At 44.1% G+C, this 16,678-nt stretch overlaps 1 long non-coding RNA gene across 1 annotated transcript in view; it reads right to left on the bottom strand.

Moving 5' to 3' along the window:
- The window catches only part of LOC107075763 (uncharacterized), a 92,259-nt gene extending 78,680 nt beyond the window's left edge, over window positions 1-13,579 (bottom strand). Inside the window, exon 1 of the long non-coding RNA XR_001477257.2 lies at window positions 13,336-13,579. This is a non-coding gene — a long non-coding RNA (uncharacterized lncRNA). The remainder of the gene's footprint in view (window positions 1-13,335) is intronic.
- Window positions 13,580-16,678: the final 3,099 nt, after the last annotated feature.

A 16,678-nucleotide genomic window follows, 5' to 3' on the forward strand; every position in this document is an offset into this window, starting at 1 on the left:
TGACTAACATGTCACATGGTCTGTGATTGAATCCCATGGAACTATGACTTTATTTTTTAACAAACATTTCTTTGAAAAAATGAAATGTTTCCCTTGGTCAGAGATTAAATAAAACCTCACTCGCACCAAACAACTTTATATTTCTAAATATCACGACATGATCGAATTTAAGTCTTTTTAATAACAATGAATAGTCACCTATGCGTTACAAAATATACATTTATATTGATTTGAATCGTGTTTTGATTTAAATATATGTGTTTAAAGGCGATATACTGTATAAAAGCGCTGATTCCTATGGAGTGTGTTCCGCCGGGGATTCAAAAAAATTATTTTAAATAAGCTGATAAAGCTTAGACTACTGTAACTGTTGTAGCGGCGAGGCTTAATAATAAGGCAGAATTATGTGTTTCTGAGCTTCCCAAATGAGGCCCCATTTCTCTGTTCATCTCTGTGGTGCAGCCACAGAGAAACTATTCATGCAAGATGTTTTCTTTTGATAAGGACAGCTCCCAAAGGGGGATGCACTTAGCTAAGCCTGGCTATCATGATCAATAGTTATCCATTGGCGCCTATCTGTCTAGGGAGTGCCAGTTGGACATCTGGACTGCATTACTAAGTGTCAGGACTAAGTGACTCATATCTCACCTTGATCAACCAATCAGGGACTGGTAGGGCCGAGTAACCCACGTGGGACTCTGATGCCCATGGAACTTTCAGCCAATCAATGAGCTGACGTTCCTCCAGGTAAAAACAGGCAACACAGAGAGCCTGAGAGATTCAGATTCAGATTCAGATTCAGATTCAACAATTCTAAAGGGAATTCAAAGGAGAATCCCAAGGGCAGGACATTCTCGCAGCGCGCCTCCTGACCATCCTGAGACTCAGCCCGGACAACCACGGAACGGCCAGTGTGTCTGAGTGCCAGAACTTTCCTTTGTTCTAAGAGTCTAGAGTTGAGGTTGCCAGAGAGTAACCAGCAGCAGGCCTCGTGAACAGGTCGGAACTGGGGACAGCTGAATTACTATTCAGAACTAGCTCTTCATCAGGAACGAACCGGTCCTCTTCCTGACTTGCTGGGACCCACAGTCATCTTTTCTCCTGTGCACAAACTTTTCTAGTTAAAGCCAACAGCGAGCATCAGCAGCGCACCGTCGCAAGCCGCACAGCACAGCCTGGCACGGAGCCAGAGAGCGCGGATTGGACAGCAACAGCCTGCAACTGTTTCTTTGTGCCCGCAGGAGATCTGAATCCCCAACGATTGGATGAGTATTCAACTTCAATGCATTACAGCTCGAGAATTCAATTGTTATCCAAACCAGTTGATATCAATTTAATTCCTAAGAGTTATGTACTTGTTTGAGTATCTAATGTAGAAGTTGTAACCAAGTTCACTTTACGAAACGGTCTTAATGGATGATATACTGAACGTATGTCCTCTTGATATGTGTAACACTTTGTAACTGATTGAATATATAACTTTTGTATTCTGATAACCCTCTCGATAAGATCTGTTAGGTTTATATGCATATTCTATGTATTAATAAATGTATCCTCGAGTATTAGTACCTGTGTGTGTGCGTTGTTTGAGTTATGTCGCATGGTTGGACTCTAAAGCCATCAAAAGAATAAACTTTGTGATTTACTGCTACAATTAATAATTGTCTCAGTAAATGCCCAAACCCTACAGAACTGGTGCCTTCAGAGAGCCACTTAATCTACATTATTTGGCGTCCCTGGGTCAGTTTAATCTACATTATTTGGCGTCCCTGGCACGGGCGTGGCAAGACTGAAATGAGTCAGCCAAGCGGAATAATTCAATATAAAACGCCGCGGGTTTCATACACGACAATACAGTGTGCTGAAAGCCGAAAGGAAAAAAGTTCCCCTTGCTCTTTAAGCAGTGCTTGATTGTTTTGTGATCTTTTGCGATCTACCGGGTTGATTGCATACTTGATCTTGTGGTTTTCTGTGGTAAAACTGTGATTTCGTACTTAAAAGTAATACTCTTTAAGTTTAACGATGGTTGCTAAAAGGTCTGAATTCGAGTCGCTATTAAGCACTCTCTCTAGCAGCGACAGGTCTGACCACGATCTCTTCCATATCTCCGTCAGCGGAGAAGCTAGGAGAATAAACCTCCATTCTCTGAGAGAGCTAGCGAAGGACATAGAGAGATTTGACCCCGCAGTGTCAGAGAATAATATTGAGAGTTATATTCAAGACCTCAGGTATAACCTGCAGTACCTGCCAAACGCCACAGAACAGGAGAAAGTGTTTCTGGTTAGAAAAACTACCAGCAGAGCTGTACATGAGTGGATGGCTAGGCAGATGAAAGAAGTCTGTGATGACTTTGAGCAGCTATGTCAAGCACTTATCGAAGAATACAGTGCGTTTATTGACCCGACTGCCGCGATAGCCGCCGCTCTTAACATTAAGCACGAGAGAGCAGAGTCCCCTCGCGAATATTACGAGAGACTTAGACGAACTTATTTTGCAGGGCGAAATGATGAGGGTTATGAAGAGAACACACATTTCAAGGGTTTATTCATTGCGAATCTCCACCCATCAGTCAGAAAGATGATCTTAATGCATACAGATGCACAGACCATGAAAATGACTGATATCAAGAGATTCGTGCAGAAAGCCTGGGAGTATGATGTCCAAAGTCGCTCTGAGCAAAAAGCTGCTAAAGCGACTGTGTTCGCCGTCAGAGCCAGCAGGGTTAATTCCCCCCTGCTCGAAGGAGCACAGGCTCCTGAGCTGGCTAAGCCCCGTTCCAAAGCACTCACACATGACCGCACCCAGCGTCCTAAGTGCCATGAGAACACCGGGGGAGGGAAAGGGCTAGAAAAAGCTGAACAAAAGGATTCAGTAGCCACCCGCCTGGCCAGGCTTGAACAAGCTTTATTAGGACAGGGACAACCGCTCCCCAAGGCTGCCGGAAGCGTGAATGAGCTGATACTCTCCACTGGAGGAGGCGGAGACCCGCCCCCTCTCCCTCCCTCAGTCTATCTGATTGAGCGGAAGAGTTCCTGCCTGGATGAGGTCAGCCACTCCCAAGCGAGTGCTGACTCCACCCCTGAAGTCACAGAGCAGGCAGTAAAACGCAGAGGAAAAGCAAGAAGCTTGTACCTCAAGGCTGCCATGGGAGATGTCTTACCCAGTGAGACACTGATTGACACTGAGGTTGAAAGGTGTTTGATGTCACACGGCAAGCTCAAACGGGTAGAAAAAGAAAAGGGCATGCGACTCAGAGAGGAACCTTTGGTGGATCACCAGAAAGGCAAGGTGTGGAAACAGGTCAAGGCTCCTAAGCCTTCTGTACAGAAGGAAAGGGGGGCCAAGAGGCAGACTGTGCTCACACAGTGCCCACCGAACACAGAAGCCCATGCGGAGATTCCTTCTGTTCCCTCTGGACAAGAAATAAAAATATTTCCTTGTTCCCCGGATATACAGGGAAGTCGTGTCCCGGCTGAGGTCCCAACAGCCTCCCTGCCACAGGAGCGGTGCTCCGACCAGCCGCCTGATCCACCAGGTAAAGCACACCCCTTTTACATCCCTAAAGAGGAGCAGAACTCCCCACCTGGCGATGAAAAGGAGCTTTCCCTGTGCACCCTGGCACCCAAGAGGGGTCAGGACCACCACCCTGCAGTGGTGGAAGGGATCCGGATGGCAGGAGAGCAGGTTGGTGATGTAGCCCTCACCCTTAGCCCTGAGAGGTCCTCTATTAGTGAGGATCTGCTTGAGCAGCTGTCGCTGGGCCACCGCCAGGTGCCCCTGGTGCAACATTCACAGGTTAGACAGGAGGTCCAGCTGGACGCTGAGACTACTGCGCTGTGGACACACCTGATCCCAGATGCCGATTCCCTCTGCTGTGACCCAGGGAACCTGCAGTCAGGTAACATTATTTCTCACAACTACCAGGTAGTGAGTGAGACTGACCTGATTGTTCCTGCCTCAACGGCAGGGTTGCCAACACACCCAGTCCCCCAGAAGGGACAGGGAATGAAAGCCGAGCCGGTTTTCTTACAGCCACCAGCTCAGTCTGTCAGTCTGAGTCTGACCAACAATGGTTCACCCAGACTGGAGCTGGATGGTCAAGTCACCCACCTGCCAGTGCAGGACATCGCAAAGAGGGGTGTCAGAATCCCTGCCTGCACTGACATGGGCCTGGTGAGTGATAGTGAGTTCAAAGACAGTGAACTAGCTATCCCAGTGCTGGGGCAGCTCCCTGAACCCCTAGCGAGGGAAGGGGGGAGCGAGCAGGTGTCCTACACCTACCCCCAGCGAACGATTGTAAACATGCCGATAGAGGGATTCCTCAATCAGGAAGTGTGCAGGGTGGATCGGAATAGTGAGAATGGGGTAACAATCCCAGATCACTCAGGTGCTCCAGATGACCACTCAGCCAAGGGTCAGGCATGCTCCACCGCTGCACCGCCCCCTGCAGGGTTCCTAGAGCACAGGCATGAACAAATCGAAAAAGCAGATGCCCTGGAAACGGAGGAGCAGCATCAGCCGCTGCGTCAGATCTCCCCAGATTTCCAGGATGTTGGTGCCCAAGATGCCACAGGGCATACTGAGAAAGACACCATCTACACGCTGTGCCAGCTTAGAAAGGCAACAGTCACTCAGAAGGAGATGACTGGGATCAGCCACCCGAAAATACTTTTGGGAGGACTGATTGCTGCCGCCACTGTTGCACATTTGCTATTTCTGGTAGGTTTGTGTGCTACTGGCACTCTCACCCTGACTGCCCCAAGAAGGCAGGGGTCAGAGATGCCAGAGGGTAGTGACAGACTGTATCAACAGCAGCAAAAGTTGGAAAGCTTAGGGAAAACCCTAAAGGCAACTTCCTATGCAACAGGGTTAAACCTTATTCCCCAACCAGTGGACATGATTCTTGGTGTTATACAGTGGGTTTATGCTTGTGTGCAACAGGCCAGAATGTTGACACAAGACCTGTTAAGGGAGTTTAGTGCCACTGTAGCCAGTCTAACCACGGCACAATTCCCAACCCACTTGATTCCACTCTTCTCAGTAGAGGAGTGCGTGACATTAACCCCATCGCTCATAGCTCACCCAGAAGGCAATCCAAGATTGAATTCGGTTCCAAATCTTGAGATGGGTATGGCTACCAAAGCTATCCATTGGCTGTGTCTAAACGATTCACCAATGAAGGGTGTAAAGCTATTAACGAGCAGAGGGAGGTTAATGAACCCCACGAAGAGCAGGTGGGAAGTAAATGGCTGGTCAGCACACCACATTTAACTAACACTATGACTTGTGACGGGCATGATACAGCTACCACAATGCAGCTACCTAACCAATAGTTTTCCTGTAAGTTCCCGAGGAGGCCATAGTACAGCATGGTAACTTAACACTGTACGGTCTGGAACCAGACAACATAAGACCAAACTTGAGGTCATGGATACCTTCAGGTGCCACACTAAGGATTTGGATAGAAATCCAAGAAACAGTAAGCCCTGAAGAGGTACAGGTAGTTAGTTTGCTTTAATGGAACAAACCTCCAAATCACCCTAGCAGATACCCAACACAGGTGTTGTGGTTTATCGGGGGGCTGGGAACAGGAACTGGTGTTATTGTAACACTGCTGCCGGGTAGCTGGATCATGACTGACAGTGTACTCTGAATGATGTAGTCTCACATCAAGATGTACTCTGGGTAGCATGAATGAGTCAAAGGTAGCATGTCAAAAGAAAGGAAGTGATTTCTCCCCAAATATCTACTACAGAGGTATCAGATATTGACAGTGAACTTCCTCATGTGTAATTCCTAGACTGAGATAATGTCTCCTACAGTGTTTATACATACTCCAGATGTTATTCATCCTGTTTGTATCCAATGCTGGTTCCGGTATGAATTCTCGAGGAGTAATGTGGACATTTAAGGTTAATGTTCTAATGGCAAGGGACATCACTTAACTCTGTTTTGTTTTGAAGGCAACAATGCCTCGGGACCTCGTGGCCTTCAAAAAGGGGGGATATGTAGCGGCGAGGCTTAATAATAAGGCAGAATTAAGTGTTTCTGAGCTTCCCAAATGAGGCCCCATTTCTCTGTTCATCTCTGTGGTGCAGCAACAGAGAAACTATTCATGCAAGATGTTTTCTTTTGATAAGGACAGCTCCCAAAGGGGGATGCACTTAGCTAAGCCTGGCTATCATGATCAATAGTTATCCATTGGCGCCTATCTGTCTAGGGAGTGCCAGTTGGACATCTGGACTGCATTACTAAGTGTCAGGACTAAGTGACTCATATCTCACCTTGATCAACCAATCAGGGACTGGTAGGGCCGAGTAACCCACGTGGGACTCTGATGCCCATGGAACTTTCAGCCAATCAATGAGCTGAAGTTCCTCCAGGTAAAAACAGGCAACACAGAGAGCCTGAGAGATTCAGATTCAGATTCAGATTCAGATTCAACAATTCTAAAGGGAATTCAAAGGAGAATCCCAAGGGCAGGACATTCTCGCAGCGCGCCTCCTGACCATCCTGAGACTCAGCCCGGACAACCACGGAACGGCCAGTGTGTCCGAGTGCCAGAACTTTCCTTTGTTCTAAGAGTCTAGAGTTGAGGTTGCCAGAGAGTAACCAGCAGCAGGCCTCGTGAACAGGTCGGAACTGGGGACAGCTGAATTACTATTCAGAACTAGCTCTTCATCAGGAACGAACCGGTCCTCTTCCTGACTTGCTGGGACCCACAGTCATCTTTTCTCCTGTGCACAAACTTTTCTAGTTAAAGCCAACAGCGAGCATCAGCAGCGCACCGTCGCAAGCCGCACAGCACAGCCTGGCACGGAGCCAGAGAGCGCGGATTGGACAGCAACAGCCTGCAACTGTTTCTTTGTGCCCGCAGGAGATCTGAATCCCCAAAGATTGGATGAGTATTCAACTTCAATGCATTACAGCTCGAGAATTCAATTGTTATCCAAACCAGTTGATATCAATTTAATTCCTAAGAGTTATGTACTTGTTTGAGTATCTAATGTAGAAGTTGTAACCAAGTTCACTTTACGAAATGGTCTTAATGGATGATATACTGAACGTATGTCCTCTTGATATGTGTAACACTTTGTAACTGATTGAATATATAACTTTTGTATTCTGATAACCCTCTCGATAAGATCTGTTAGGTTTATATGCATATTCTATCTATTAATAAATGTATCCTCGAGTATTAGTACCTGTGTGTGTGCGTTGTTTGAGTTATGTCGCATGGTTGGACTCTAAAGCCATCAAAAGAATAAACTTTGTGATTTACTGCTACAATTAATAATTGTCTCAGTAAATGCCCAAACCCTACAGAACTGGTGCCTTCAGAGAGCCACTTAATCTACATTATTTGGCGTCCCTGGGTCAGTTTAATCTACACTGTATTCTAGCCTGTATTACAACAGAACATTGGACAATGCAACGTAAATTGGAATCTGTCCAAGCCCTCCTACAAAAATTATTTAAACTGCGACACTGATCATTCATCTCTAAATAAACTTTATTTTATATAGCGAATAGGTAATTAGATTGCTCATAAACCTAATCGCTTTTTCTACATAAACACAGCGTGATTGCTCTCTGAAAATGCTTTTCCTTTATATTTACAGTAGGCTCAGATTTCAACTATAGATCGTATTATTATGAACTTTCTTGGAAAAATGTATTTTATGTAAACCATGTTTGCTATTAATTCATTTAGGGCTAAAATACGTTCATTGTCTTCCAATCGAGTCGAGTTGACATTGGAAGCTTGCCAAACCCGACTGTTAAACCAACGCATTAGCACGTCAAAGCCCATTGAGGGTATTGAGCCAGTATTGGCTTTAGTATTCCCCCCCTCTCCCCTCAATTCAATTCAATTCAATTCAATTCAAGGTGTTTTATTTGCATGACAGATGGGTACAAGCAGTGTTGGGTATGTATATTGTAATGCTTACAGCCGACAGGCACTGTGTAAGAGCCGGTGTACTAGAGCAGCGCACCGAGGGAGCACCTGCATTTATAACTTAGTTTTTAAAATGAGTCAAGCAATATGAAGCATCTCCTTTTACTTTTAAGTCCCTTAAATACATTGAGCACAGCTTTCTCACCACTTAAGATTGCTTTTGATACCATCCTTACACAAAGTAGAAGGGAAATCTTCTGCCACTAATGCAAAACCAAACCCTCCTCCCATCCCAGTTTACCCTCTTTATCATCCTCAAAATCAGGCACCCAGAGAGGGGGGGGGGGGGGGGGGGGGGGGCGTCTTCTCGCCTCCATAACTAAAGTGCCAAATAGGAGTGGCTTAAGTGACATACACATTCTCTATAAAAATTTACTCTGTTGCACACACACACACAATAGAAGCAGGAGCCGCTGTCAGAAGGGAAGAAGGTGACTATGCATTGTTATCAAAAATGATTTAGAATCAATCATGTTGCAATATTTTGAAATATTAAAGTCAATTGATTGTCCATAATATCGCTATTCTATTTTTTCGAAGAAATGTTTGTTAAAAGAAAAGTCCAGCACCAGCTGGATTTAAACACACAACCTGTGCGGTGTTAGTCACACACCTAGACCAGTAGGCTACAAGGCAACTCACGTGAACAAGGAGGCGAAACAGCCCTACACAGCCCTGTCGCAGTACACAAATATAATCATACCGTTATTAAATTCTTTAGATACGCGATTCCATATTATATTCCCTATTAATCAAATTCTAAAAGTATGCTTGTTGACTCCGGTATCACGTTAGTTAAAGACTTCAAAGCTTAAAATGTTTAGGGAGAAATGGAATACTGGTGTGTATGTTTTTCTTTAAAGTACCAAGACCAGCTATATACTGTATGTTTATGTTCCAAAATTAATATCGTTTATGGCCTTCACATGCGTTGCAGTATGCTCCTATTCTTTTTATGCTCAGCTACTAAGATTTCCCTTCAGTGGTAAAATTAGATATGAATATTCAATACTTAAACGGGCACAGTTAAGACATTAAATATACATATACATACTGTATACAGTTCAGTTTGCATACGGTAATATGTTTATGTTCCTAAATCAATATCTTTTATGAGCATGTGAAAGGCATGGTGAATCACTGTACTTTGCATGGTTGGAAACAAATGCGTGATTGCGAAATGCTGTGGTGTTACTTTTACAAAGACAGTCAATGAAAAAAAGAATGTTGACCAGGGCAATACTTTGAGTTTACACTTACAGCTTGTCCAAGGTCATTCATTATTAATACTATTAGTAATATCTTCGTTAAAGACTGATGGCCACAGCTCAAACATGAGAGGTTGAGCTTTATTAGCTCCACCTTGTGGAAATTCCGGATCCTATTATTTTGCTTGTCGTATTATAGGAGAATTTACGGTAACTAGCGGTATTTACCGGTAACTCGCGGTATTTACCAGTAGCTAGCGGTAGACTGCGTACAGCGTACCAGAAAATAATTCGGTATCGCCCGCGCATTTTGAATGGCTGCATCTGTAGGTGTGGTCCGAGGGGAATGGCTAAATGTGTTCGCCAGTTTCACTGCTTGTGGATAGCAGCTATTGAAGAATCTAGTGGTAAGTGTCCATATGCTCTTATATCTCTTGCCTGAGGGCAGTGGGGTGAAGAGCTCATGCCCGGGGTGGTGACTGTCCTCTGTGATGGCCAGAATTGTACTACCGCAGCGGTCCTCATAGAGCTGTTTAATCTCGGTGAGACCGCAGCCGATGATCTTCTGGGCCATATTGACCATTCTCTGCAGTGCCTTTCTTTCTTGTGAAGAGGTGTTGCCATACCACATGGTGATCCCGTTGGTGAGGACGCTCTCGATGGTGCAGCAGTAGAAGTTCACCAACACAAGTATTGGCATCCCCCATCGCTTGAGGCACCTCAAGAAATAAAGGCGCTGCTGAGCCTTCTTCAATATAGAGTCAGTGTTCACAGTCCAGGTTAGATCTTTAAAGATGGGAATTCCCAAAAACCTAAAGCTGGTGACTGTTTCCACTTCCGTTCCATCAATACTGAGTGGGCTGTGAGTGTATGGCCTGTGTCTCCGAAAGTCCACTTTTAGCTCTTTCGTTTTCTTTATGTTCAAGTCCAGGTTATTGCTATCACACCACCTAAGCAGCTGTACAACTTCATCCATGTAAGTGGACTCGTCATCATCACTGATCAGTCCTATTATAGTGGTGTCATCGGCAAACTTAATGATGTGGTTGTTCAATTCGTGAGTAAATAGGGAGTACAACCTTGGACTCAGACAGCAGCCTTGTGGGGTTTCAGTGCTCAGGGTGAGTGGTGTTGATGTTTTATTGCCTATCGGCACCACCTGTGGTCTCTCGATAAGAAAGTCCAGCAGCCAGTTGCAGACAGAGTTGCACAGACCTAATCCCCTCAGCTTTGTCACCAGTTGACTGGGTATGATGGAATTGAATGCTGAACTGTAGTCCACAAACAGCATTCTCACATACGAGTTCTTAGTGTCCAGGTGTTCCAAGGCTGTATGCAGAGCCAGGGAGACAGCATCATCCACTGATCTGTTGTTCTGGTAGGCGAACTGCAAGGGGTCCAGGGACTCTGTGATGGAGGAGTTGATGTGTGACAACACCAGCTTCTCCAGGGATTTCATCACCACAGATGTTAATGGTACTGGGCGGTAATCATTCAGGCATGTCACTTTTGTCTTTTTGGGGGTTGGAACAATAGTGTTTTTTTTAAAGCAGGTGGGGACCATAGACTGTGACAGGGAGGAGTTAAAGATGTCCGTAAACACTGTGGTCAGCTGGGCTGCACATGTCCTTAGGACTCGAGGTGGTATCCCATCAGGCCCTGCAGCCTTACAGATTTTGACCCTGCTAAGAGTCTTCTGCACTTCCTGCTCTGAGAGTTTCAGAACAAACTCGCCCTGCACACTTGGGGTCTTCTCAGCATTGCCCGTGCTCAGAGCATCAAAGCGGGCATAGAAGTGGTTCAGCCCTTGTAGCCTGTGATTGACTGTAATCCCTGTTTACACCAAAACATACATAGTAATCCAGCAAGAGTAATAATATTTAAATGATCTGCCATGATGCAAATGGTTGATTATTCACCCAGGGATTACATACATAGGAATTAATAACAGAGTTAAAATATGTCGACTATAACATTTTTTACCTTGTACAGTAAGTACTATTGACCTCATATAGTTAATCAGATTAATATTCCTAAAGACAATATTCTGTTCCTGTTGTGAATTAAACTTTATAAATGGAGAGAGGGAGCTTAGCTGCTGCTGAGGACGGCTCTTTAGAAAGTTAGCATCATACTGAACTTCGATTATTAAAAACAGCCTGTCCACAGTGTCTGAATTAGGTCTGGAAGTGCAAGTGAGCTGGATAAGGTTTGCTCAGTTTGTCCTGGCTATAGAATTTTGCTGTAAGATATTCAAGTTGTTGACAGAAAGGTCCAACTGTATTGATTTTGTTGATCAAGCAAAATAACAACTGGTTTGCAGGCCACAATATTTCCTTTGTTGCAGAGGGAAACCTGGGTAGCATTCTGTTCATGTAGAGACTCAATCCTTCAGTATGGTACCATGAATTATTGTTCAAGTCCTGACTCAGATGGCAATGGCTGCAATCACCTGATTGGTATTGTTGTTAGATTGCAAAGTTCAATGGAGTGAGAGAAGAGGATTGGGTGAGCAAAGAAGTGTGCTTTGCAGGTTGGTGATTGGTTATGACATCTTCAGGTATAGTCTTTCTTTCCACATGGCATATTCATTATCATTTGGGTGATTGACTGTGACCAATGCTCCATGGTTAGTAACGAGGGTGTCCCTTCATGGGTATCACACTGAGAGGCAACCTGTTAGACAACTCATCATTAAGGAGATTGAAAACCGACCCAGTTTATAATGTCTCAGTCTGTGTTATAGATTTAGAACATGCTGTTTATCAGTAGTATTATTAGAAATATTTAATAAAAATTAAGTGTATTGGTGTATTGAGAGAGGTAGCTGGAATCATGGTTCAAAGTCTTTATAAAAATAGTCTCTAGCTCTCCGCCTGTGGGTCTGCTTTTTGCTACCAGCCGTCTCAGGGCTGTTGTGTACTTGTGCCCATTGGTTTTGGGGTTTGGCAGCTCCCCAATAACTGCCGCCAACTCAGTTAATTTCCATGGGCGGTAAACGAGGACAGTAGGTTCCTCATCCTCACCAGTGATTAGGGATTAGGACATTCAATCATTGGCATATGGGGCACCCCCTCCTCCCCATCCGAGGACTGGGGATGCGGAACGGCGGAGCAACCCCCATCATACAGCATCCCTCTTCTGGTGCAGGATGGCGAGAGCTTCCCTCTAAGGTCACCCCTTCCTCCTTCCCGTTGCCAATTATATGGCGACGTCGGTCGCCTATCTCCCTCATATGGTGGAGATGACAGAGGGTCAATCACAGGAGCAGTAGCTGCTGTAGGACAATCCAGTTCGGGGTACACTTTAGTAGTGCTCAACATCATCTGTTCAAGTTGGAATTTCTTACCCCATTTTATCTCATGCCTTTTAGCACATTCATCCCACACACTTACACATTTACACATATACTCATAATCCCATCCTGGGTCTCCCCCTGGGTTAGGCGAATCTGTCATTTGGTATAATAATTGTTTGGCCCATGGCTGAAAACTACCATCATGGGGCCATCTTTCACTTGTCCACCCTGACATATTGTCAGTAAAAGGTTGACAGTATATTCATCTATATTCTCTTCCCACTATGTCCATGGGTGTTTCCGTTTTCTTCCCACTATTGCCCAGTTTACTTTGTCTCTCTCTAACTTGTGCTTCAGTTTTCCACAGCTCAAAACACTTCCAGTCGACTTTCTTGGTTCCCTTTTCTTTTAACTGTTCTTTTAGTTGTATCTGTCTGGTACTAAAACTACCATTTTCTGGAAAACCTAACTTACTCCATAATGGAAGACACTTTATTCCCATTTCTCCAAACTTATCATACCTGTATTTTGCTGGATCACTCGGTCCCGTTTTCATTTTTTGAATTTTCATTCCCCATTTTTACCGATGCCTTACTTTAGAACCTTACCACATTAACTACCCCGCAGGGCACTAACCACACGTCTGTGTTAAGATAAGTTCTTTATATGACTCCAAGACTCATCAAACCCACATGAGAACACCCTCACCGGCCTCCTATTTCTCTGCAACAAAACCACAGGAAATACGGTTCTCTCAACTTTTTTTAACTTGATTCCCAGGCTCACCAGGTCCCAGACCTGTGAAGCCCCAGGCTTATAGTAAGATTTCTACGGTCTAAAGCAATAGGTTGTTTAAAAGGATCACTTACTGACGTCAAACAGCCGTGAATTCTCCAGATGTGTCTCTGGAAGGATAAACAGTTTATCCCCCGAGGTCCGTCCAATTTGCTAAAATTGTCCGGGTCCGGATGGAGTTTCCGCAGCCTTCCGCGCTCAGGTTTGTGATCCCGGACGAGCCCCCAAAATTGTCATGGAAATATACCTGTCAAGGAGGCCACAAAAGAGAGTTCTAACCTGAGTAAGGTCTTTATTTCAATATTGCAATATTAGGAGCCCTGCTGTCACTCTGCAGAGTCCGTCAGAGACTCAACTTGCTAAAGGCAGCACAGGCTTTTTATAAAGATGTTGTAATGCAGTGGAAAAATACAGCACTTAGTCCCTTTCTAATACTTCCTCTTTCCTTAGGATGAGAAAGATTACAACATAGAAACAATCATAGAGACAAAAAGGAAGTGCCAGTACATATTTTTGCAAAGCTCAGTAATTGCATTCTGCTAATTTGGTAATCTAGACAGTATGTTCTGTCTTGACAAACTGTCTTCTGACAATCTGCATATAGCACAGCAGTTACATTTTTGTTATATTTTTTCTTAAGGCTATTTACATTTTAAGAATCAATTTACTTATTAGATTTCCATTTCATAAGGCATACAGTATTATTATAGAAATTAATTTCTATGATAATACTGTATGCCTTAACAATACAACTTATTGAGTGGCTCTTCAGCATTTAGTATGGCAATGCCCTAAAACAAACAGCCAATGCAACCAAGGAGTTCATCAGAAGAAAAATTGAAACATGTTAGACTTGCCAAATTAATTTCCATATTTAAATTTAAATGAGCATACATTTTGTCGAACAACCCAAGAACAGAGAAGAACGTAGAGTGGATGCAGAGACTGAACTCTTCAAATTTTAGTTATTGACTCAATGCTCAAATGCAACCATATACTAAGTTTTCTACACTGGAACACAGTTAAGGTAAAAAGTCTTCCAGTACTTACAATCTCTTAAAATTACTGTAATGAATATAAAGTGTGATTTGTTGTAATATTGTACAGTTGTAGGTGACAATGGATGTGTGTCTTGAAACAATAGGTAATGCCTGGCAGTATGAACATCTCCAGCTTCAAAGCAAAGGGGATGTTTGTTGAGATTCAGGATGTCAAGATTCTGTGATCAAAGAAATCAAGAAAATAAAGTTTATCTTGGTTTACCTCAGTTAAATAAGTTCTGGGTAAATGATGAAATGTCAATCAACAGTCCAGAAAGACACCATATATGATAAGATAAAGAGAGAAAAAGGGAAGAACAGAAAAGAGTGCCAGGAGGGTCTTTTCTTTAACATCATCCAAAAAGACCTGATTGGAGCTAAGCATTTGAACCTTGTCAAGAGAGCCTGCTATTCTGTAGGTTTTAGGGAACTTTAGAGTTTCTGAGTAAGGAATCCCTTAATTAAGAAAATTAAAAACAGTCTTTCCTGCTTCTTCTTCTTCTTCTTCTTTTTCACAGCCTTAGTCCCAGACTGTCCTGGGGTCAGCTGCTTTGGTTGCTCTTCTCCACTTGTCTCTGTCGAGCACATCTTCCTCACTCACTTCACACACCTCCATATCTTTTCTCACACAATCTATCCATCTCTTTCTAGGCCTGCCTCTTCCCCTGTTACCTTCCACCTCAATTTCCATTGCCCTCTTTGTTACTTCCTCAGCGTCCCTCCTCATTTCTTCATTTCTGATCTTATCCTTCATTGAAATCTGCAGAATCCATCTCAACATCCTCATTTCAGTTATTCTCATCAAGTTCTCTTCCCTCTTTCCAACTGCCAAGTGTTCAGCTCCATATAGTAGTACAGGTCTAATCACAGTCTTGTACATTTTGCACTTTAACTTTCTAGGAATTTTCCTGTCACAGATTATTCCAATTATTTCTCTCCACTTGTTCCATCCAGCTTTCACTCTTTGATTTACTGCCTCCAGTGTTTCTCCTCCCTTTACCAGTTTTGATCCAAGGTATTTAAAGCCATCAACCTGTTTCAGTTTTCCTCCATTTGTCTCCTCAACATTGGTCATAGTATCTCCTCTTCTCTCCATTACCATTATTTCAGATTTTTCTGCATTCATTTTCAGTTTCATTTTCCAGACTCCTCTGCCATTTAAACACTTTCTCCTCTAGTTCTACTTCTGAATCTTCCATCAGTGCCACATCATCAACAAAGATGAGTTCCCAAGGCACTTCTGTTCTTACCTCCTCTGTCAGTGTGTCAATAATGTTTATAAAAAGGAAAGTACTTAGTGCTGATCCTTGGTGTACTCCAACTGTGATTTCAAACTCTTTTGTCTCTCCCCGTTGTGTGACCACCTTTGTAGTTGCATCTCTATAGGTTGCTGTCATGCCCTCTGCAGCCAGAGGGCGCTCCTTCTCTGACCTGTCCCTAGTTTCCGGTCTGCTGTCCTTCCTGTCCCTCTCTTTCCCTTGGGCTATATATTTCCGGGTCTTGCACTCTGTCCTGGCTCAGCATTGAGGTTCGGATGTCCTGAGACCCGCCTAGCACCAGGGCGCCCCACGTCCGCTCCCTGAGGGCATAGGTTTCTATACGGCATTCCTGAACTCTTTGCACTATGAGCCCGGGCCTTTTTCCCGTCTCGCCGCTACGCATATGGGTCTTTTTCCGCTTTCCTGCTCCCCACGGTTTGTCCCTTTTGGACGTCCGTGACAGTTGCTTGAACTAACTTCACCATGCTTTCTGGTACTCCTTTCTTCCTCAAGCACCAATACACCACCTCTCTGGGCACACGGTCATATGCCTTCTCCAAGTCCAGAAAGGCCACATACAGCTATTTCCCTTTTTTCTAGTGTCTTCTCCTGTAACTGTCTCATCACAAAAATGGCATCTGTTGTGCTTTTCCCCACTGAGAAACCACATTGTGAGTTGTGGATCCTGACTAACTTCATGAGTCTCTTGTCCATACTTTCAATCCATGTTCCAGAAGTTTTATTCCTCTATAGTTTTTACACTCCATTGGGTCTCCTTTCTCCTTGTAGATGGTAACCATACTGCTTTTTGTCCATTCTTCTGGAATTCTCTCTTCCTTTGGAATATTGTTTAGCAATCTCGTCAGCCACTGAATCCCCTCTTCATCGAGGTTCTTAAAGTGCTCTGCTGCTATTCCTGATGGTCCAGTTGCTTTGCCCACTTTCATCTCTTTGATAGCTTCTGTCAGTTCCTTTACTGACATTTCTTGGATTGGTCCACACACTACGTCTGCCTCCACTAGGTTCTCCCTCTCATTTTCTACATTTAACAGATTTTTGAAGTACTCCCGCCATCTTTGCTTGATCTGTTCTTCTTTAATCAAGACTCTGCCTTCTCC

Source organism: Lepisosteus oculatus, chromosome 3 (genome assembly GCF_040954835.1).
Source record: "Lepisosteus oculatus isolate fLepOcu1 chromosome 3, fLepOcu1.hap2, whole genome shotgun sequence".
NCBI classification, from domain to species: Eukaryota; Metazoa; Chordata; class Actinopteri; order Semionotiformes; family Lepisosteidae; genus Lepisosteus; species Lepisosteus oculatus.